The sequence below is a fragment of the Anser anser genome, assembly GCF_964211835.1.
Source record: "Anser anser genome assembly, chromosome: 14".
NCBI lineage: Eukaryota > Metazoa > Chordata > Aves > Anseriformes > Anatidae > Anser > Anser anser.
Genome location: NC_139735.1, coordinates 16,276,319 through 16,300,342, shown reverse-complemented (window position 1 = coordinate 16,300,342; position 24,024 = coordinate 16,276,319). Strand labels below are relative to the sequence as shown.

At 38.1% G+C, this 24,024-nt stretch overlaps 1 protein-coding gene and 1 long non-coding RNA gene across 43 annotated transcripts in view; one reads left to right on the top strand and one right to left on the bottom strand.

Moving 5' to 3' along the window:
• Window positions 1–24,024, top strand: part of TENM2 (teneurin transmembrane protein 2) — a 1,465,234-nt gene that overhangs the window by 1,030,641 nt on the left and 410,569 nt on the right. The window lies entirely within an intron of this gene.
• Window positions 12,934–24,024, bottom strand: part of LOC310881741 — a 488,814-nt gene continuing 477,723 nt past the window's right edge. The window contains exon 2 of the long non-coding RNA XR_014572565.1: window positions 12,934–17,318. This is a non-coding gene — a long non-coding RNA (uncharacterized lncRNA). The remainder of the gene's footprint in view (window positions 17,319–24,024) is intronic.

Here is a 24,024-nt window from a genome sequence, read left to right as displayed (position 1 = left end):
TATTTATTTATTTATTTTTATTTTAAAGCCATTCCCCCTTGTCCTATCACTCCACCTCCTGACAAGGAGTCCCTCCCCATCTTTCCTGCAGGCCCACTTAACGCCCTGGCAGGCCGCTGTGAGGTCTCTCTGGAGCCTTCTCTTCTCCAGGCTGAACAGCCCCAGCTCCCTCAGCCTCTCTTCACAGGAGAGGTGCTCCAGAGACCCTTCATCATCTCTGTAGCCTCCTCTGGACTCGCTGTACTATGCCCACGTCCTTCTTGTGCTGGGCCCCAGAGCTGAGCGCAGGCTGCAGGTGGGGTCCCACGAGAGCAGAGCAGAGGGGCACAATCCCCTCCCTCGCCTGCTGCCCACGCTGCTGTTGGTGCAGCTTAGGGTACAGGTGGCTTCCTGGGCTGCAAGCCCACACTGCTGACTGGTGTCAAGCTTCTCGTCAGCCAGCACCCCCAGGTCCTTCTCCTCAGGGCTGCTCTCAACCCATTCTTGGCCCAGCCTGTGTCTGTGCTTGGGATTGCCCCGGCCCAGCTGTAGGACCTTGCCCTTGGCCTTGCTGAACCCCATGAGGTTCGCACAGCCCCACCTCTCAGGCCTGCCCAGGCCCCTCTGGATGCCATCCCTTCCCTCCTGTGTGCCAACCACACCGCACAGCTCAGTGCCATCGGCAAACGTGCTGAGGGTGCACTCGATCCCACTGTCCATGTCACCGACAGAGATGTTAAACAGTGCCAGTCCCAATACTGACCCCTGGGGAACACCACTCATTACTGATCAAAAAAAAAAAAAAGTAGTAGCAAACATTTAGATTGTTCTTAAAAAAATATTCTTAACAAAAATGTAATGTTTCTTACAGAATTTCTCCAATGTTGCACAAAGAGTACTTCTTAACCCGTTTACAAAAAAAAAAAAAGAAAGTTGACTACACTTTTTTTTTGCATGTTTTACACTTCATGGACATGGACTAAATCAGCTGTGCTAAACTCACTTATTAGTGTTCAATTTATTTCTCAGTCTGTTTGAAGGAACCATGCAAATGTTGGGGCTTCTTATTTTGTTTTGATTTCTTAGTGGAAAATTGTATCCACATAAGTAAGCATGCACTTAACAGCAATAAATCATTATTTCTCAGATGACCAATATCAGCAGGAGTCGCATATACTTCACTGCTGGAGTTGATTTCTAAATTCATTGAATAATTATTGGTGCTGCCTTTCATATGTGACAAACATTCTTCTCTCTCTCTCTGATTCTGTTATGTCTTATAATAATGTCCCCACACACACACCCAACCCAACGTGCAAGGGTTGTTATTTCTAGAATGTGGGAAGAGGAAGGATAAGGAACCAGTGTTTATTTTGAAGGAACAACCTATACTATATCTAGGGGGTTATGCTATGTGGTTTAAGAAAAAAGAAATGACTCAGTTTACTTTAATAACTTATTCAGATTTGTTTTATTTTATCTGAATGCAGATATTTTATTGCAATGTTAATATTCTGTAATATCATGAACTGTTTCTGTCATGAGAAATAATGTTGTCAATTTTAAATGATTATAACATAGAAGTACAGTGGTACAGGGTAAAGTGTCTCTACTAAATACAAAACTTGGCCAAGCTCCAGAGGTTTTAGCAACAATTATGCAAATGGTACTGATCAATGGTTGCACGACATGTAATTTTTTTGCTGTAGCTTTGGAAGCCAATCATATCAGTGCATTTTGGAGAATAGCAAATGTTTTTTTTTAATTTCTTGATTGGGAGTGCAGTCTGAATTCCTCCAGATCTGCGCTACCCACACAAGTCGTGCTGAGTGTCAATGACATTATTTACACAGGTGAAGCAGAGGAAGAAGTAAGGGTCTCTGGAGTAGGTGCTGAGGAGGCTGTTCTTACAAGAGTCTGAGGGATATTAATTCACTTCAGCTGAAGTTAAAGTCACCTCACCAGCACCATTGATGTGGTATCGGGCAAAATGGAAAAACAATAGTGATTGATGCTCCAGATTAAAAAGGAAAACTCTTTAAAACTTAAAAATAAATCTATTATGTATGATAGTTAAGTCTATAATGCCTTTGCCTGTCAGAACAGTACAACAAATTACTGTTTCATTCATCAAAGGGTTAATTGAATTTTAAATAAAACACTGGAGAAATTCTGTACAGCAGTGAGACATCAATTCGTTAGAAGAGAGAAATCCTTTAATAGCATGTAACTTAAATAGTTTACCACCAAAATGAATTTATTGGATATTGATTGGCTCCCAACTTGGTTTTAATACAGACTAAATATTACAGCTTCATTTCAAATCCTATGTTAGCTTTCTTTTTTTTTTTTTCTCCTCCTATGTTGAAACTTCGGTAATTGGCTCAATATATTTTGGAAGTTAAAGTAAGGATAAAATAGGTGCAGTGAGAAGAGACAGTCTGTTTACGATGACTTTCCGTTCTTGCTTGTGTATGATACACTATTATTTCCTTCTTAGCCTGTGCCTGATGTCTTTTGAAGAGAAATAACAATTCTGCTAAAATTTCCTCTTTAAAAAGCTGTTCCTCTTAGAATAGCTTCAGATATTTTCCATTTATTTACCATATTACCTTTTGCTGGTATCAGAGCCAAATCTTTTGAAACCAAATCAAAGTTTAACTTTGTCAAGACTCAAGAATGTTGGACATTTCAGGATTTTAAATTGACTTCCTTAAACTGAGATGTTCTGGAGCTGGTTTATCATCTGTTAATGTGTCACCGTCCTGAGTGACAGAGCTGAAATGTTTCAGGGAATGTTGGTCCCTGGGTTTTATTATTCCTTAGAAAGCTGTATGGTTTATGTTGCTAGAAATGCTGATCTATACACAACTAATTTGTTAAATCTGATTTTATTTCTCACATTATTCATTGAATTTCCAAATGTTTTCCAGTGACTCTAGGAATTGAGAGGGAAGAAAAGATACATATATATGTGCACCCACAATAAATCCACACAGACGCATACCTCCCAACTTCAGACAAGTTGTGTCAATTAATGAAGTTGAAACTGACTTTGCCATCGTGCCTTCTAGAGCAGTGAGGCCTACAGTGCCAAAAAGGTGGTCATTAGTCTCCACACTTCGTAGCCAGACAGCACGGTTGGTATTCCAAGAAAGTGGAGGCCTTATTTTTAGTTGTTAATACTGTGTGCAATATGCTTTCATTATTTAGCATACTCAGCGTCTCGATACTGATGGGGATTGACTTTCTTAATAAAAAGTATGATAAACTAGATAGGCAGGCTAGGTAGGCTTGGTAAGGCTGCTTAATAATCCTGGGTACACAGAGTATGTTTCTTTGCTACTTCATCTTTCCGTTGTGCAAATATATCCTCATTTGAAACACCATCTTAGCTATATTATACTTGATTAAGTACCCAAAAAGTTTAAGGTTTTTATTTTCCTTATTTTTTATTTTTAAATAATCTGCACAAAGTATGGATGTGTTTATTAAGAAAAGCTCTAATTGTTAAAATGGTAATTGAATCATACTTCAGAGCATTTGATGGTCTGTGAGGTTAATAATGACTCAGAATGAATGTACGTCTTCGTTTCTTGAGAATTCAGCCTGATGTGAATAAAATTTTTCTTCAACTGCTCAGACTCTAGGATATACTTTTAGTATTAGAGGGTGCTTAAGGCTTTTGGTACACGGGAAGTAATGCATCAACTTCCTCATTGCTCATTTTAGGAGAGGGAGGAGGGCAGTGTGACTTAAAATTTGTTCTCTTTGTCCACAAGTGGCAGAACCAATCACCCTGCCTCCGTGTTGCAGTCACCTCACTAGCTGACAGCGCACGGATGGATGGCTCAGTGTTACCAACATCAGCTCAGTGAACCATCTAACAAGCTATATGAGGCAGCTAACAAAGTCGAGAGCTAAATAGTCATGATTGAAAGGTTCAGATTTAATGCTGGGCTGTGATGAGCAGTAATGTTTTTACATATCTAAGCACTGTCTTTCCGGGTGATGTTGTATTCAATAAAATATCTTTGCATCTGGCTGCAGTGTGAAAACTTAGTCCTTCTCGTTGTGATTGCGGGGAATCTTTTAAGCTCATACTTTGTGGTACAATTACACAGGAAAATTTAAAAAATCTGCAACATGCATCAGCCATTGCCCACAGTACGTTGGTGACCCCATGCTGGGAGAAGTATCTGTTTAATTTTCATTAGATAAAATTAAAATACCAGAGTTTGAAATAGCATTAGCTTATACAATTTATATGCCTGCAGGATTTTTGGTTGTTTTTTGCCTATGTTTATATGACTAAATTTCCATTATGCAGTTAATAAATGGCACTGAAATAATGCACTGGAAACAGCGCTGAAATTAAAGGTTAACAGAACTTCCAGCACTCTACAAGATTCCCTAAAGAGAGGCATCCTTCCCAAACAACGTCTGTTGCTGCTTTTTCCTTCAACATCACAATAGTTCTTGAAAAGTTTTGGGATTTTTGTTTGGTTGTTTTTTGTGAAAGAGAAAAAGAATATTTACATTTTGATGTGTTTCATGGCTTCATGAAGGCAGATAAACATACATAGTGGCATTTCTTATCTCCTTCACATATAGCCGTATTGCAGACACTCCGTGTTCCTGGGATATTCAGGTTTGTGATACTTTTGGATATAAATTTGGCAGCTTTCCGTCGTACATCTTTTCCAGTAACAGCTGCAGCTTCTTTGCCTGTTGTGTTTTCCTTCTGTGATGGGTTGCAGCCGAGTGTAGTTATGGAAGATGGCTGTTTCCTCTTGTAAATGTCTAAGCCAAGCAAGTTTGGCTAAGTTTTTGTGCTTCTTTCCTTTCCATTCCCTCTTCTCTCTCTCTCTCTCTCTCTCTTTTTTTTTTTTTGGCAGTGTGCTATGGGAGCAGTAGCTATTGGCCAAGTTGCTATGGGGGAAAAGACAAAAGCTACAGTTGATGAGTATTACATAGTTAATATTGATGTTCTTTTTTTTTTTTTTTTTTTCTCTGTAAGAGAGCATTTCGTATGTTAGATCTGTCCTGCAGGTTTAGACATATTTGTGGGATTGAATGGATTCAAGGTCTCTTTTATATTCTAACTTTCCTGTGGGGTAGGACTCTGTGCCCTGTAGCGGACTCGAAACAACAGACTGGCAGGTTCGTGTGTTTTGCAGGCTCCAGGCCTAAGCACTTGGCTTTTGTTTCATGGTCCAGTGTTACAGAGCCCCAGTTCTCAGCTGGCGCAGGTGGCTTGCAGGTACTGGAAACATTATACACACGTATGTTAATTTTGCATTTCAACACAGAATCAAAGAGTTGGTTCAGAAAGCTTGGATGGGGTTCCTCTTTCCCTGGAAAGAGGGGAAGTCAGGAGCAAACGTGGCTGTGCTCCAGGGCTGCAGGTGTGTCCCGACTTCCTGCAGGATGCTGGCGGGGACAAGGGTTTGCTCACACCACTGGGCTCTGCCAAATGCCTGAGCTCAGGCTGGACGGTGCGAAGGCAATGACCTTCAGAAGGGTGTGATGGCCGCGTCGGGGTGCCTGACGTTTAGGGCAGTGTCAAGGTTGAAGGAAGGCGTTGCTGCAGATGCAGTCCTTCGTACAAAGGGTATTTAACTCAAAATGAAATATCTGGTGCTTTTAGCTGTGGAGATTCTGTAATTCAGCCACGTATGTAAACCAGGATGATGACCTTCACAAAACCCTAGGCCATTAGTTAATTTACAAACGTAAATGTTTGACTAGTCATAAACACTGCAAAGGTTAAATGAGTGAAAGGAAAGGACAGGAGATTAGAAGCTTTATGTATGCATAGAAATCACCAAGTTCAGAATCTTAATGGTATTTAAATGATTAATTTATATCCAGATTTACATCTGGATACTTCTTTCTTACGCATGATTTCAAAGCTATAGCAACATACCAATTTATACCTGCAGGCACAGGTTTGACAGGCAGCACCAGGTTCATGGTGTTTCCCATTGCTAGAGGTCTGTTTGTTTTGGTTTTGCATTTATTCACTTAAAATACAAATAATATATATAGAAGTCTTTATCAGCAATGAGGGTGTTTTAACAATACTTAATCCAAGAAGAAGAAATAAGAATACTTAATCCAACAATTCTTAATCCAAGAAGTAAGAAATCCAGTTGCATTCTTTTTGTTATTTATGTAGTAAAATCTAAAAATGAATATATTTGTAAATATGCTTTACTGGAAGATAAGAAATCAAACCTACCTTCTGGTTCAGATTTAATTTTCACAGGACTTAAGTGAGATTTTTACATACCATCAGGTGCACACAGGAATTTCAGACTCCTACTAAAATTGTTCTAAGCTATCTCTGAAGTGAAGATTGCCAAGTCATGTAGATGCTTTGGAGTATTTTACCCTTTTTCTTCCCACACTTCAGTTGTTTATGTGCATTGACTTGCGTGATTAAACCTATTTGCATGAATTCTTCTTTCCAGAATGATCTCTGGAAAGGAGCTCTGAAGGCTGTCTCTGTCCAGTACCGTGGTTCCAGAGCAGCTTTCCCTCCTCCCTGCATAGCATCAGCAGAAAATATTTTTCAAAAACCGTGGCTTCAAGGCAGTTTGGACCTACACCAGTAGCCCCTCCATCCCCGTGTAAGCTCTGCCCTTTTTTGCCCACCTCGGACAGGGCAAAGTCAGTGCTTGCTGATTTTTCTCCTCTGCACTGGTCTTCAGTTCCTGCTCTTCCTCCAGTGGAGGCTGAACTGGACCAGTGGTCCTGCTGCTGAAGGATCGCAGCCCCTGCCTTGCCTGCCCATGGTGGTCCCATGACAAAGCTGGTGGGCTTCATCTCGCCTGGGGGACCCAGGCACTGCATGTAGGTCGGCACAGCAGCCTCCTGGGCGGGAGGGAGCTCCTCAGGCAGGGTACCGAAATAACCAGTCTGTACTGCTTGCCGTTGCAAGGTGGGCAGGTATCGCAGTGATCGATGACAGAGAAAAGGCTGCGCAGTTACAGTGACAGGGATGAAGACCTCTTGAAATTTAAAACAACAACCGCCCCTTACCTGCATTACTCTTGATGCTTTTAGCAATGCAGATTGTGTGATTAGATAATGGCTTGTAGAATTTTTTTCTAGTGTTTAGCTTAGCGTTAAAAATTTGTCCCCTATGTCCTCCAACATCTGTCATTTTTAGCCTAGTAATTCAATTAATTAAATAAAACATACTCTTTAAAATAAAATTTTACCTATTAGAACATTGCTCTCTAACTAAATTGTAATAAATGTTATATATGTTCTGACTTTACAAAACTAGCAGCCTAATGATAAGGAAATATCATGAAAAGATTCACAGTATTTTGGAGTCCTTACATTTTTAGCAAGCTAAAGTTTTCACTATAATTGGAAAGCTACACTCTGACTGATTTACTTTCTCTATAACTACATTGATTTCTGTAGCCTAATATATATTTAATTAGTAGGGATGTAATTGCAACTAATATTATAGAGCTTTTAAAGGACAATAAATTCCAGAATGTGTTTTATAGATTCTTATTATTTTTTCTACTTCAAATATTTTAACCACTGAGGAAAGTGTAATTTATCTTATTGTTAGACTTCCATCCATACAACTCCAGTTGTATTGAGATTGAGTGGTGTGTTCACATCCTCCAGAATGTATTGCAACATAATTCTCTATTTGTATACTGTTACCTAATTTATAAATGAATTTTTAAGGGAAAAGGTTGACTTCCCTTGAAATTGAAGCTGGTGCACACTTCCTAAAGCTCCACATAACTCAGTTGACTTGGAAAGGTTTGCAGTGTACAGCCAGCATGGCTCGCTCTTGTGGGGAAGGAGAGGAAGACTGCAGAGATACTCAGAAAAGAATTTGTCCTTCAAGGCAATGTTTGGGATGTACAAGGAGGAGTTTATTCAATACCAAATCTAAGTGATGATCGCAGAAAAGCATGGGGCAGTGTGACTGTACGGGAGCTGCACTATCCATGTGCTCGTATCCAAAGTCACACTGTGAGGGCAGTAGGGAAAGTTACAGTTTTACAGGAGTGTCCTTGCAAGCAGGCATGTCATCTGGGACTCCTTCAGCGTAGACTGCAGTATTTCTTCAGGGATGTTGGTGGATAAGCAATTAGCCTGTTTCTGTCCCTTCGTGCTCTCAAATGACAGAACGCCAGGCAGGTGCACGCAGGGCTGGTGTGGATACCCTTCCCATGCCTCGGACGTGTGTCTGTCTGCAGCTATCCAGTGGGAGGGTGTAGAGAAGATGGGTCAGCCTGCTCTTCAGGGACGTGCCGCAACAGGCATGGGTAGAAACACAAGTAATTTCTGTTCATACAGGAAAAAACTTGTTTGTTAACATGGTCAGATGCTGGAACCAGGGCCTGGAGTGGATATGAAGTCTCTGTGCTTGGAGAAACTGAGAACTTGAGTGGATGCGGTCCTAAGCAGCCAGGCCTTATCGGGTCTGGTTTGAACTGTGCGTTGGACTAGATAACCTCCACAGGTCCTGTCTGATATCGGCTATGTTGTGCATCTAGAGCAGCTTTTGTACCAATAACCTGCCTGTTTTGCTTACATTCAGAATGGGGCTTTAATTACTTTAGTTCTAGCTTGTAATGCTAGTTCCTGGTTTTGACTATTTATGCCATGGTATATTTAACAAATCATGTGAATATGGCAGGAAATAATTACTGTTTTATGGAATTGGACTGAAATTCTCATTTAGTAATTCAGACATCTTAGCAGTAAGGTAATGCTTGCCTTTGGTTGTAGATTCCTATTGTATGCCTTTTATTTTTTTTTTTCTGTGTTGATGAACGGTGTTGAGTCTTTCCCTCTGAAATCCCTGAACAGTTAAAGACCCCTGTCTGATGACAAGAGAGTTCCCAGTTAGAGGAGAGAGAAGGAGCTTTGAAAGGAGGAGGTGTGTGATTTAGCTTGACTAATGCTAATTTGGATTTATGGAAAGAGATGAGGAAGTCAACACTAAGCAGAGTGGCTGCGCATGGCAAACGTGCTAGATCAGTTATTGCCAAGTATGGTAGAGAAAATGAGGAAAAAAGAAAAAGTGGCTTAGAAATTTATTTTCCAGTCTCTGCTTATCAACATGAAACATCTGCTTCAGCTGCATTGGCTCCCACTGACAGTCAACATTACTGATACAGTGAAATTGCTACTTACATGCAGCACAACAGCACTATGCTTCCCTGAGCTGCATTGTAATAATTTATTATTGTACGCGTGTGATGTAGGGTGTGTTGCAGGTTAAAATGCAAAGGGTTCCAGTGCACTTGGATGAGCATCACATATGGAAATTAGCATTGGCACAATTAATTTTTGTTTGTTATAGTCTTAATGTTGCTAAGCTACAGAAGGAAATGGATCACGCTGAGGAAATCTACAAGTTGCCGACTGTTTGCACTGAATCTTTTTAAATGTTACACTAATCGTGTGCTATAGCTTAGCTTTTATTTAGTGTAAATAAAATGGGGTACGTTTTAAAAGCCTCCATCTCAGTTTAAAAATATTCCTGTCTTTACTTGTTATGAGAATACTTGCACCTAAAAATAGCAAAATGAATAGGCTTAAATCAGGTTCTTTGTCAAAGAAGTTTGGTCAGACATGTACAGACGTGAATATGATCAACTCTTGTGTAGTGTGAAAGAACAATACAGTTTTTTTAAAGAATTACAGTTACTTCAATTCATATCTAAATAAACTAGTTTCACAGACAACGCAGCCCAAGTTCATACGCGCAAATAAACACAAGCTGAAATACCTTATGTTAATAATATGGCTTCCTAAGTTGAAATGTTTTGCTTACCCTGTGAATTCCCAGGGCAGCCATGAAGTATTAGAGCTTGAAATATAAATGTTAAGTGCTTACGGTTTCATAGGCTGACAAAATGGCCTAACACCATTCAAAAGAATATGGGTGAAATCTTGACCTCAAGATGGACTAGAAGCAATCTGTGACTTCTGTATGTCCATATCTTCCCCCCCAGAATATCTCGTGGTACTTTTGTAACAAAACTACAAAACGGGGCTTGATTTTCTTTTGATTTTTCTTCTCACATTCACCATAGATTTAGTTTAGTTCCATGATAACATAAGCCCTTATTTGATGTGAAATTGTTAAAAGAACAAAGCTTAGACGGTGTGCTTTTGCTTAATCTATGGTTTGAACTGTTTAGGTAAAAAAAAATTACAAAATCATTATAGATAGCAAAATTTCTCATATGTAAGTAAAATAATTATAGTTGCCTGATGATTAAAAATAGTAGTAAATGTATGAATTTTGTGAAATATTTTTCTTGTTTATACTTCTGAAAAAATGCAGGATTTGAGCCTGAAAGTACAGTAGTGGTTCTGAGAACCTCTCACTGTACTCAGATGGATATCTATAGCTTTTCTGCACTGCAGAGACGAGTCTCCTTGTATTATTGTGTTGTTTTAGTTTACTTGTCAGTGCCTTATTTTAGAAGACAAAGGAGTATTTTGAAGAGCAACGGACTTTTCACCTGCATTTCCTAAATTTCCTAAATAATAATAGTTCTAAACTAATGAGTCAAGTCTAATGAAGTAGATAAAATTGTGTTAAATTCTACAAAAGTATCATTATCAGACTTTGATTTTATATGTTGTGTAAAATATATGGTTTTCATTTCAGGGCAAATTAGAGGAGATACTTAGATGGTATGTCTTCCAGACATAATTAAAATTGTACTTAATATTGACGTAATTTATTAATTATTTCTAGGAAAGGTAACTCATCCTTAAATAGATGTATTCTCCTTTAGCAGTGGAAAGCTATTACTTGGCAAATAAGGATTTGCAGTAAACTGAGTATTTATCATATAGCAAAATATGAATCAATTATTTAAACTGTTGTTATATTTTAAGTCTGTGAATATAATATCTTCACAGATGATTTATTTTACGGATGCTTAGACATGCCATTCAGTATCACATGGGAGTTGGTCTTGGAAATCAATTTGTGGCTCTTAAATATTACATAGTTTAAATTTCCTAGAAGGAATAAGAACCCATATGTGCTAACAAATATCTAGGTGAAGATTCCTTGACCCGAAGGATGCAAAAAATCAGTACATGGTTAGCACATGAGACAACTCAGTCAGAGCCAGTAATGAACCCACTACACACACCACATGGTTTCAATTACAGCTTTATATGACTAGACGGCATGGTGCCAGAAACAAAAGATTGAAACAATTTAAATGATTCTCTTCTTCATGGTTCAGATACTTGAGCCCCTGCTTTCTGTTCCCTTCTTAATGTTCATTTTCATCTGTGCAGAATGCAGACTTGGAAAATAGGAATTCAGTGTTTGAATATATCGGATGTCATCTTGTTAAGGAATGCTGTAGTATGATATGGTAATATATCAGTTAATTATTTGGTGTGTGAAAGGTGCCTTCAAGGTTTATATGCTCAAGGTCAAGAAGTATTTTTGGAAACTGTCTAATTTGTCCCAGTCAAAATTAGAGTTCTTCTTCTAATAGGTACTTAACCACATAAAGGTTGTAGTCCCCTCTTCATATAATTACTTAGTGGTTAAATCGCTTACACCTCCAGCAGCGTCAGCTCTTCACCACCCCCACAACCAGAGGGAGGAGGGAGGCTGGCCCTTGTGCCACTTTTTAGGATATTCTAGTGCCTGTTCCTCTTGGTGAAGATGTCTTGCTGTCCAGCATGCCTCTGAGAAATACAAATAATTGTTTTAGCACGTGGAGATTCCCCAACCAGCAACTTGTTGGCAGTTTCCCTGCTGCACGATGCTCAGGTCAGGCTGCTGGCAGACACTCCACTCGGCACTTTGCTTCCCCTCAGCCAGGTCCATGAGCCGGTTGCCTTAGTGCTCCCTTTCAGCCGCTGCATGTTATTGTAATGACAGCTTAGGAGAAACCTGGAATAGTAACGTCTTCGCAGATTCCTTGCCCCCAACAACTAGCCTTCCCAGGCTTACACATCACCTTCTTCTGCTGGTGCAAGGGGATACTGCAGTTGCATAGCAACTGATTTTTTTGGCATTGCCATACACTCTGTGAAAGAGACTGTGTGCAGAGCCATCTGGCCCAGGGTGCCCAACAAAGAGGGACATCGTGGCATTCAGAGGATGCAGAGCCGGCCTACAGACCTTTTCTGTGGGGATTCATCTCTATTATGGAGCTGAGGGCTGAGGAATGGAAGGAGAATGCATCACTTTATCCAGCACTATTCAATGTTTTCTAAAGCCTCTGAGTTCACTTTTAAAGGAAGCAGTGCTTTCTGATATCCTCATTTTATTTTATTTTTATATGGGCTGTTTAGGCATAATAGATTTCCATTTGTAAAGCTTGTTAAAATCGAAGAATAATATAGTCAGGCTTCCAATTGCAACTCAGCTGAATTATTGTTGTAATGATTGAGCGAAGTAGGAATTGTAGGGTATTTAGTGTTTTTCTTAAAATGAAACCATCTATTTTAATTGAAAGTATTCAGATGTGTGCAGAAGGTATGCCTTGATGTGTAGGTTGCTAGATTTTGCTTTATATAAAACCTATTTTCTTTGTGCAGCTGGAGCAAATGAATCAAGAAATATTGAAAAGGTAATCCCTTACTTGCCTACCTGTATCAGCATTTTATAACATTTTGCTTTATAAAGTTATGTTGATGCTTATAAAATCCAGTGATACGTATTTGCTTTTAAAAAGTCATATTGGACTGCATGTAATCAAGCTCATTTTGTCAGTCACTTAGAGTTGCCTCTGTTTAATTTCCAGTTTTATAAAGAACTACATCGTCAGGGTTATAGGAATGATCCTGAGTAGGGAAATTATATATAGGAAAAAAAAAAAAAAAAGAACCCTGCTGTTTCCCTGCTGTTTATTGCTGTAGGCTGCCTAGGAGTTCCTAGGAGGACTAAGAGTTTGAGGAAACTTCTGATGAATGAAAAAAAAAAAAAAAAAAACAGCCTTGGAAACCATAATCACCATCCTCAGACTCCTTATGAAGTAATTTCCAGATTATTAATATCTATATTAATATCTAGTAATTTGGGGAGTAAAGAGTTGCATATCAATTTGTGGCAAGAATTCTAAATTGCAATCGCTTTTCTGCTTCTATTATCTATATTTGCCAAGCCATGAAGTCTTGTGATACTTCCTTATACTTGTTTGGATAGCATTTAGGTAACCATCAGTATGTCTTGACTAGCTTTTGCCTTCTGTATGAAATCTATGGTTTCACAATTTTTCTAAAGCTGTTGTTTTCATGCTTTCTATTACCACTATTGCACTTGTTTGTCTTCTAGTGGAAGATAAGCCTGCCACAGGTATACTGTATAGTATACAACATTTGACATTTTTGAATTTGCTTTACCTGGCCAATATGCACCTTCATATAAAATGTTTCCTTCCTTTTGTTGCCTATGTTCCTTAAAAGTCTAAAAGTTCCTTAAAATATATATATATATATATATTTTCATAAATAGTTGGAAAATATTATAAATACCTTGATAAATATGGCTCTGGGGATGCAGTCTATAATAAATCATAATTCTTCCAAAAATCTAGTCTCTTCAATATCTGATTTCCAGTCTATCAGCCTTGTGACAATGTGCCTTCTCTTTAATCTTGCCTACCATTTGCCTACCTTTTTTTTTTTTTTTGCAAGACCAGACTATAACCTGATGTCTAAGTTTTGTCATTCTTGATTTCTGTTTTTCAGTCATCGCAACTATTTTATAGTTGCTTGAATTCAAAGCATGGCAGTTCCTTGAGTTTATTTAACCTGCTCTGAAATTGACATGTATCACTTTTTGTACCACAAAATGTGGGATCAGGATGATAACTGTTTCATCTTTGCTAGTTTAAATTAAATCCAACTGCTTCTTCTTGCTCTTACATTAAACATATGTCATGTAACTGTGTGGTTCCTTCCTTTCTGGAAAATAATTTTGACTTCTGAAAAAGGTTGAGAGTAAAAATATGTAAGTTGACCTGACCTGGGAAGTCCACGAGGAATTTGAAGTGCTTTTGGACTTTAGACTTACGCCTTCATATCTAACTTATGTCTCTACTTACTTCAGTAACCTTCCTTTATCACTGGCAAAAAAGTTCTACATGAAATATGTAATTCTCGGCTTATCTGTAACTTTGAACAAAATGACACTTTAAAAAACTTCTAAAAATACATCATCAGTTTAATTTCTACTAGAAATATCAAGTTAAGATAAAATGGATTCATCTGTACTTCTGAAAACAAAGGAGAAGAAAATAACAGAGAAACAAGTCTCTTTGTTCTGTGTGAAAGAGAATACTTAATCGCACATCAGCAGAGAATTAAAAAACATAGCAATACATGAAAGTATTCTTTTTTCCTTCACTGAACAAATTAATTCCAGCAATGAAAAAAATACAAGTGCTGTTTAAAAATAAAAAAAATACATATCTTAAGTTTAATAAACAGGAGCTAACATAGCTAAAATGAGACTCCAAAAATCAACTAGCAACTAGCTATTGGTTTTGAGTCTCGTCAGCTTGAAATACATATAAAACAACTTTCTTGTAAAAACAAAATTGTGAGATAATTCTATATGCATGTTTTTCTGAGACAGCCTCAGAGTAAAAGCTTCAGTATAAATGTCAAATGGGTGCTCTCTCCAGTTTAATTCATTTCATAGCTGAAATCTGGCCAAACATGGATGTCTTAAACCACCTAATAATACTCCTTGTAATGTTCCTCATAATATTATTATTGTGCTTTTGTAAGATAGGTAGGAATAATATTCAGTACTCACCAGGAAGTAACATTTGTCTGTTGCTAGATATGCTGACAAGCATAGAAATAGGATATAAAGGGAAGAAATTATTACCAGGTGGGTAAGAAGGATGCAGGATAATTACCTCCTTATCCCCCTGACCTACAAGAGAACAATATGTTGCAGAAATATAAGGGATATAAGCTTATCTTGCAACTGGGGGTCTTTGAGAAGTTGCACCATTTATGCTGTGTACTCATGCCCTTCTCCCTTTTTGGTAATAGGCTGACCTTAAACATGATATTCAAGGAATAATCACTGAAGTAAATAAGCAGATATGTTCATTCAAATCCACCTTTAAAAAACAAATTTAATAGTATTTTCCTAAAATTTATGACTGTGGACTGGACTGGAAGGTCCTCCAGGAAAAAAAAAAGATCCTTCTGAATTTCTGGTGAGCATGTTGCTGGTACAGACCAAATACCTCCCACTTCCCGAGAGGGACAGTAATGAAAGAGGGGGTACAGCCAGGGCACGTCTGGACTCAGCAGTGTTAAGTGAGTGCATAATGACCCAAGGGAGAACCATTACCAGCCAACACAAGCAGGAAGTTGTTCTGCAATTTATGGAGATGAAAATCGGGTTGAGGAGTAGAGTACTGAAAAATTGTGGAATTTGCCCTTATTTCTGTATCTAACTGATTATATTAGGAGTTAGTTCTCAGTTGCATTTTTCTGCTGATTTTATTCAAATGCAAAGACCATCTTTCAGTAAAAATTTGCCCTGTAATGTCTGAGGTTATATAAGGAAGAATTTGGGCTGATGTGAATTTTCCCTAAGCCACAAGAAATTGAGAAATGCACATTTTATTAACTTTCCCTAGCATGGGTGTGTGTACTAAGTGCTTCTCTCTAACATGCTACTGGTATTTTCTGCAACTTAGGGGATTTTTTTTCCCTCTCTGTCGTATTATACACAGTTCATTAGACTACAATAGATCAGATCTAGCCTCATGACTAAAATTTTGTGCCAGGTTAGTTTCTCTGGGATGCCAGTTTAATTGTCCTGAACCACCTCAATACTCGAAGATAGTTTATTAAGAAGAAAAATGTATGGCAAAATGGAGCTTTATATGTTGTTCACAGTCGGGATGAGTAATGGGGATTCACATTGCTGACTATTTTAATCTGTTTCTGTTCACTGAGCAACACCCATTGGCTTTTCAAGGTGTTTTTTTGTGGTCTTCTGTCAATATTGTTTATAGCAAATCAGAACTTTATTGTATGGTTTAGTTTCAAGTATTTATTTTAAGCTTGCAATTGGTGTGGTTTTGACTTCTACTAGTGAGGGCTGGCAGCAATTGATGAAAAAAAAGATTAGATTACCGCTTAATGATGACGTCTTCAAAAGCCCTGGAGTGACTGTGGGAGATAAGTCCCATGGAAAATCAATGAAACTTAGGCTCCAAAGCCAGTTAGGTAAGTAGAAAACGTTTCTCTAATGACCTAAATGTTCATTTTCTCTCTTGCTATCTCTGTGGTAATATACAAGGGAGAATGGGTCTATGTAAAAATGTCTGGCATCCCTGAACATTTTTAGGCTGTTAAAAATCTGAGTGCTAGATCTTTGTCTGATTACGAGCTCTTGCTCTTACCTAACTTAAGCAGCAGTGGGCTAACTCATTTTTTAATGTAGAAACTGAAGAAAAAGTCTTCAAATGAAGTAGTAGCTATTCATATAGCAAAGAAAAAGGATGTATTTTAAATGATACACATTATTAGCTAGCTGTATTCTTAAAGTTCTTGGTTTTATCATCCCTAAAAGGTTGTTCTTTAGCGCTGATGCTCATTTCATAGATGTACTTGATGTTTGTTCCTGTCATAGAAAGAGGACACAATTTTCTCTTGCAGCTTGCTGGGCATCACAGATTTCCAATTCCTAGGTGGTGGTTTGAGCTCAACCCCCTGAATCATTTATGTGGTTATTAGATTTCTATCATGTGAACCCTTTGGGGAATCTGTTATTCTCCTTTCCAGCCTCTTATGCATCAAGAGGATGTGTTGCTGCTACTAGTCCCATGGCACAAGCATTCAAAAAACAAAGAGGAGAAGGAGGACGGGTGGGAAGGGGGATAGGAAACTAGATTTTAGTCCTGCTAATATTGTTTTCCAAGAGAGATGTGAGTTCAGTCATATGCACAAAGCTGTGTGTGCAGACAGCAATGCGACAGATACGTTACCTTGATACTTATCTCTGTCTTGTGAGCTGTACATTGAGATATACTCCTCTGTTACTGAACAAATAATGGATTAAAGGTTTATTTTCTGCCTTGTTATCAGGTGGTATAGCACAGGAACTGTTCCTAGTCTTTCATATTATACTTACTTCTCTTTTTTTTTTTCTTTATAAAGATCATGTGTTTTTGCAACATGTTGCATTCCTATCATTACTAGCCATTAATATATATATATATTCTTTTTTTTTGCACTGTGTTCAGCTCTGGGACCCCTGCACAAGAAGGACATGGTCCTGTTGGAGCAGGTCCAGAGGAGACCCTGAGGCTGGAGCACCTCTCCTATGAGAGAGAGGCTGAGGGAGTTGGGGTTGTTCAACCTGAAGAAGAGGAGGCTCGAGGGAGACCTTTCAGTGGCCTTCCAGTACCTAAAGGGGGCCTACAGGAAAGCTAGGGAGGGACTCTTTGTCAGGGAGCAGAGCGATAGGACAAGGGGTAATGGATTTAAACTTATAAAGGGTAGCTTTAGATTAGATATAAGGAATAAATTGTTCACTCAGAGGGTGGTGAGGCCCTGGCCCAGGCTGCCCAGAGAAGCTGTGGGTGCCCCATCCCTGGTGGTGCTCAAGGCCAGGCTGGATGGGGTTGGGGGTAGCCCGGGCTGGTGGGAGGTGTCCTTGCCCATGGCAGGGAGGTGGAACTGGATGGTCTTTAAGGTCCCTTATAACCCAAACCATTCTGTGATTCTGTATTAGGGAGTACATCAACCAGTGACTTACCTGACACGTGGCTGTGATACAAATAACATATAAAGGAGAAAATTAGTATCAGAGATGTGGGAGCAAGTGCCATCCCTTTTAAAGATATGTAATCCCTTTTGTTAGCAGGCACTGTAGCAATTAATGTGACTCAATGACTAAGTGACACATCATTCAACTGATGTTCTAACTTCAGTCAGACTCTCTGTTTAAGGTAAATGACAAAGGAAAGTCTGGAGAAATCTCTAAGATCTGATCACTATTCCTGTAACTGAGATGCTATCTATAACCAAGGCAGGTGTGCGCACAATGGCTCCATTTAGTGCATTTCTAGAGCACATGACATAGAAGTGAGGCTGTGAAAATTGGAGTTGTTCTCCCTTAATAGGAAACCTTATTTCTGTTCACAGCTACCTAACTGGGGGACAGGTCTCCCAGCTGTAAGACAAAAGGCAGTGGATGCAAACGAAACATGGGAAATTCCAAGTTGGTGCAAGGAAGAACATTTACTGTGAGGGTGGTCAACAGGTTTAGAGGCACTGCTTTATCCATCCTTGGAGACACTCAAAGCTCCACTGGATGATGTCCTGAGCATCCTGCTGTGTTTGGACCTGCTTTGAGCAGCAGGTTGGACTAGGTAACTTCTGGAGTTCTTTGCCAATAAATGGGATTCTGTGAATCTTTGGTATATCCATGTGTTTGAAGAAAGTTAATATCTGGATCTGCTTATACTAGGCAGTGTGATCTGCTGCTGCTTTGGGTTAGGCTTTTTAAACCTGTGTTTGAACTTAGGCTGTGATATTTTCTTCCTGTGCGGTGGCACGGGAAAAATGTAGTAAACTCATTGGTTTGAAAAGAAGGAGACGGTGCACTTAGTGAGTTACTAGCTCTACCGAAGTACTGGTGTATGCATAAACGAGAAAAGTCTGTACGTTGTGGGGTAGTAGTCCCCATTGTATGGTAGTGAAATAGCATCAAATTTAATGAGTAACTTTTCTTCCTCGAGTATTACTTTGATGAATTTATTACAAACACTTTCCTTATAAACTGGAGAAGGCAAAAGAGAGATAACGAGCGATTTGTCCAAGGCTGCATAAGGCTGTCATTGAGTTGGGCAATAAAGCTGGGAGTGTTCAATTCTGAGTGTACTGCAGCTCGGGTCATCCTCTCTGTACGTTGTCAGACCAGTGCAGTGACAGAACAAAACAACCCTGTTTGGTGAATAGAGCTTATGTATTTTTATGCTGAACGTTTTGAAATGATGCTTCAAAGAACAGGGGAAAGCGTGCATAGCTATATAGATCAAACTAAAGGACATGATGAATAACAGCAAATCTTATCTTAATTGCAGCTAGCTTGTCAACGATGGATGCTTGAAATAGAATATTCTATGTCTGTTCAACAGTCTTCTTTTTGTCTAGTTTGGTACGCTGACCTTCCTACCTCTTTTGTCATGAATTCAAATTCAATTGGGATAAGAAGCGTACTGCAAGATTGCAGTGATCGTGATTGTAGAAATCATTCTGTGTCGTTACCAAGGGGCTGAAAACATCATCCTATCTTCGTATCTCATTTTTACCGATGTATCAAATCATCTTGCTACCTGAGTATTAGCTATGACAAACTTGCTGTTACTGCATTGTTACCCTTCTAGAAAGTTTTAATGCTGTTGTAATAAAGATATACAGGTACAAAAATGGGCACAAATTAGAAGAAAATGTTAAGGTTTTTTTTAAAGAAGAATAAAAGCTTGTGTTCTTTCTTGTGGAGTTAAGAAATTATCTTCATTATTTAAGTCTGTGGGGACATATTTGTTTTGAGGGCAACTGAGATCTGTTGTTTTAGGAAAAAGGTTACTCTGGACAAATACTTCTGGTGAAGTAGGGATTCCTTTTAAACGAAGAATACAAAAGCTAACATTTGTTGAAATGTAATGATTCATTTGAATGACCAATTTTGTTAATTTTTTTTAAAACTAAGATCACAGAATGATTAATAGTTTAATCCAGCCTGCATTTATATTACATTATAATTCTGCATTATATATTCTCCGATGTCACAGAGCCGAAAGTTCAAATTGGATTCATTTTCATTATCAAGTTAGGGGTGGGGAGCTGTAAATTATTCACCTCCACTGAGGAGACCACATTTATAAATCTGTTCTAAGGAAAGGAAGAAAGACTTCTATAATGTCTTGAAGATACTAATTTGTATCTGGACCAAGGCTGGATATCCTTACACCATTCACATTCCCTTTACTGATATTAGCAAAAGACTCATTTCTTTCCAAGTAAATTCTTCTAAGATGTCTATAACTGTACTTTTGCTGGAAATATGAAAAACTAGTTGAATTTAATTAAGACAATCAGTATGAACAGTTTGTGTGCATCACTAAGTCCTATGATCCATAACATGATCCTCTGTAATGGCAGACCTTATGGTTCTTGTACATAACAGAGATCTTGTACCTTTCTGGTTTTGGTTTGTGGTTTTTGTTGTTCCTTTTAATGTAAATATATAAACATTTTCTGTGAAAGAGGATGAGCCTAATTTTGAAAGTTCCTAAGACCTTTTAAGAATATTTGCATGTAGAAAGGATGAAATGAATTAAAACCAGAGTTTGTACGTGTTGTCATTACTGATTCATTTTTTGTTTTGAAAGCCCGTTGGTTTAAAATGGATTGCAAAGTACTGGAAAAAGTTAGTAAAGTCTATTACAGTTGTCTAACCATATAATGTCTTTTCAGAGTTTACGTGGTATATAATGGATCTCATCAGATGCAAATGTGGGGCTGTAAGTCTTGCTTTTACGTTGTGTTAATTTTTTTGGAAGACAGAAACATCAACATCTTTTTATTGCTTTAGCTATTATATGTTATATTCAGAATGTCATTGTGAAGTCCTGTCCTAGGAATTTTCATTTTAAATACTATAAACCTGAAATATTTATGAGAAGGGTATGACCAAAGATTTGTTTTTAAAACCTGAAGCGTGATCATCATGGGCCCATCGTTCTTTTTGCCGAGCTGTTACAATGGTACTAATGCACTGAATTGTTGCATATTGGCTTCCATTTGTCTTTGGAGTGTATGTTAATACCTGAATGTCAAGGGCTTTAGGAAAAATAGTATGATGTGAAATAATGACTTTGGCACAGCAAATGCGTATATATTTTTATTACTTTCACTAACCTGCTGGTTCAGCCGAGTAAACACTTCTGAAGAGTAACCAGTAGCTTCTGATTGCTGCAATCATACCCTTCTCACGAGGCGTAAGTATCTTTGGCTTTGAACATTTTCGAGGTTGGAATGAACAGCACTGCAGCCTACGGCATACAGCCCAACTTCTAATTTTAAAACAGATAATATACAGTAGCGATATAGTTTGTGTTAAAATAGTACAATTGTTGATATCTGCCAAGTTAACTATGAAGAAGAAATGTAAGAAGTATAACAGACAGAACACTGTTGTTGCCTAGTTCACTGTTGATTTTCTCTACCTATACGAGGTACTTGTTTTTCTGGTTAAAAATGTGAAGCCAAATTCTGCGTGTTATGCCAGGGTAAACTCGAGGTAATCCTCCCGATTCTCTTTTCACGGTAGTGTACTTTCATCCAGTCTTGCCTGCATAGCCATGCCTCTGCTGCTATTAAGATGCCAGGATAGACATGGCCCCATGGACTCGGGTGGAGCATTTTACAAATATAATTGCACTACCTTTCCTAACAATGTAAACTAAATCTGAAGTGTGTTTCTTCTGTCAGCTTAGATCTGCTTCATGGGTTTTCCGAGTATATCTGTGCCAGCCAGGTGGTCTGATACTTCTGTATTTGAATCAGAGGCTACAGTGACAAAACTAAGAAGCATGAACCTGAACCAAGTTTAGATTTGGACAGGTCTCCCTTGAAATGTTTATCCTATTCTACCATAATTAAAACATGATTTAAATGCTCTGCATTCTTGAAAATCAAGCAACTGAAGCATGCAGGTTTGTTTTTCACCACGTACATTTTCTGACCATCATCAATGTGTATAAACTGTTTGTCTTGTTGGACTGAATTGGAGATCATTTTCATTCATAACAGTGAGATCAGTTAGGAAAAATTCTTCGCTCAGATGGTTTTTACATTTTTGAGTAGTTCTGTTGATTTAACGCTGAAAACCCGGAGAAAAATTGATCAGTTTATCTTAGCCTGTATGTGGATTTAGTAGAATTGTCCAAAACTGAATAGGGAAGATATTTAACAGTGATAAGCTGTGAAATAAAACAAAACAAACTTCATTTTTTCCAAAATAAGGTGAGCTATGAATTTATTCTTACACGCATGATACTTTAAATACCTGCCTATTCAGCTTTTTGTGACTCACTTAACTGTTCCAGCTTTGTATATAAAGAATGACATGTTCCCTGACATCTGGGTTAAGGTGAAGCTATTGTATCTGTCAGTTAACCTCTTTTTTGTCAGCCTGCCATGCTGATAATTTTCGGTATATGGTAGAGTCATTAAGGTATTCTCTGTCCTCTGGCAGAATGAAATGTTACATTTCCTATTCACTATGAACACGTTTTTCATTTTCTCCACAAATAGGTATGGTAGATTGCTTCTGATGTATAAACTGTATCCCAGTACATCCAAGGTGCAAAGCACACTTCACCCCTTTCTCACAAGTGATTTATTTTTTTTGCAAATTTTGTTAATAAGTAGAGCAATAACTACTTATTTAGTAGTTACTATAGTGCAAAATTTATTACAGTGACGATGTTCATGAGAAAGGAATGTCTTAAATATACTGTAAGGTATTTCAGAAATACATAAAATACTTGTCACTTTATATATGTTTTCAGCATATTTCACTTCTTTATAGTTTGAATATTAAATTAGTGACATTTGAAGTGTCTTCTCCCACTTGTTGTGGCTTCTTGTAAGTTATTTGGTTTAAAGGAATTGTGTTTCATCAGACTTAATGTTGCGCCCAGAGACTCAAATGCAGTTGAGCTCTACAGTATATGAATGATTGCAGATTTTTGAAAGAGAAGAGTTTTTGAAGGTGTCTGTGTGTTAAGTAAGTTAAATTTTTGAATTAATAGGAACATCAAAGATACAGCATCTGGGTCAGAGAAGGACCTCAACACAACTGCTGTTTGAAGCCTTTCATTCTTGACCTCCAGGACTGTAATAAACTTTTAAATAATTTTCAAGGGCACTTGAGATACTCTGTCAATTAAACTGCCATGCAAGCCCTTTTCTTGTTGGCCTGTAGCCATTATTTAATACAGTCATTAAAATTTAGTTTTAGAAAATACTGCATTGCACATGAAGATTTTTCATCAAATGGCTTTGCCTACCAAAAGCAAAAATGGATGGGAGGAAGAATACTTACTAAAAAAAAAAAAAAAAAAGTTGTATTGTTTAGAGGAAGATTTTGAGAGAATATACATCTCAGTTACACTGTGCTTTTGTATTCAGGTACTTAATCTGCGTAGGTCAGATGTGATGAAGGTATGAATTGAGCTTCGTAGGGCATATAATACTAATAAAAACAAACCAAAACAACAACAAAAAAACACCTGCATACACTGAATTCTTTTTTCCAGTTTGGAAAACCTTCTGTAGAGCATGCTGTACTGCACATACAATCTAAGATAGGCCTGCTGAAGGCTCAATTTTGAAATATATTTCCAATATTATAAAACAAAATATTCTGATGAAACCAGTATTCTTTATTCTGGAATAAAAAAGTTCTCAAGTGAAGAGTGAAGTAGTGAAGGGTATAAGGAAGTGTTGTCTTACAGGGTGTTGCTGCAGGAAACAGTAGTGACCAAAGAAGAGAAGGACTTGAGTGCTGTTTCTTGTTCTGTGACTGTCGTGACCTTGGGGATACTTTTTAATCTTTTTTTTAATCTTTTTTTTTTTATATTATCTTGTCTGTATTGTAGGATGGCAGTAATAGCAGCGATATCTGCTAACCACAAGAATGCTTTGAGCTGTAGGAATGTGTATGTTTGTTCCCTGTCCTTCAATGGAGCATACTATGTATCTGCACAATTATCATCACTGGATGGTGCCATTTGTCAGTGGGGGCTGATGTGCTGGTTCCACTCAACAGGCTGCGGTAGTTCTATTTGATTTGTGTATCTTCAGTTCACCTTTGCCAGTAGTTAAAGATCCCTTTATCTTCAATTCAAACAGTGAAGACACTATCCAAATAAAGAAGCAGGAGTGTTTGGTAATGTACCAGTCACATTGCCTGTGGTCTGCTTTCAGCAGAAATTGGGTTTTAATGTGGCT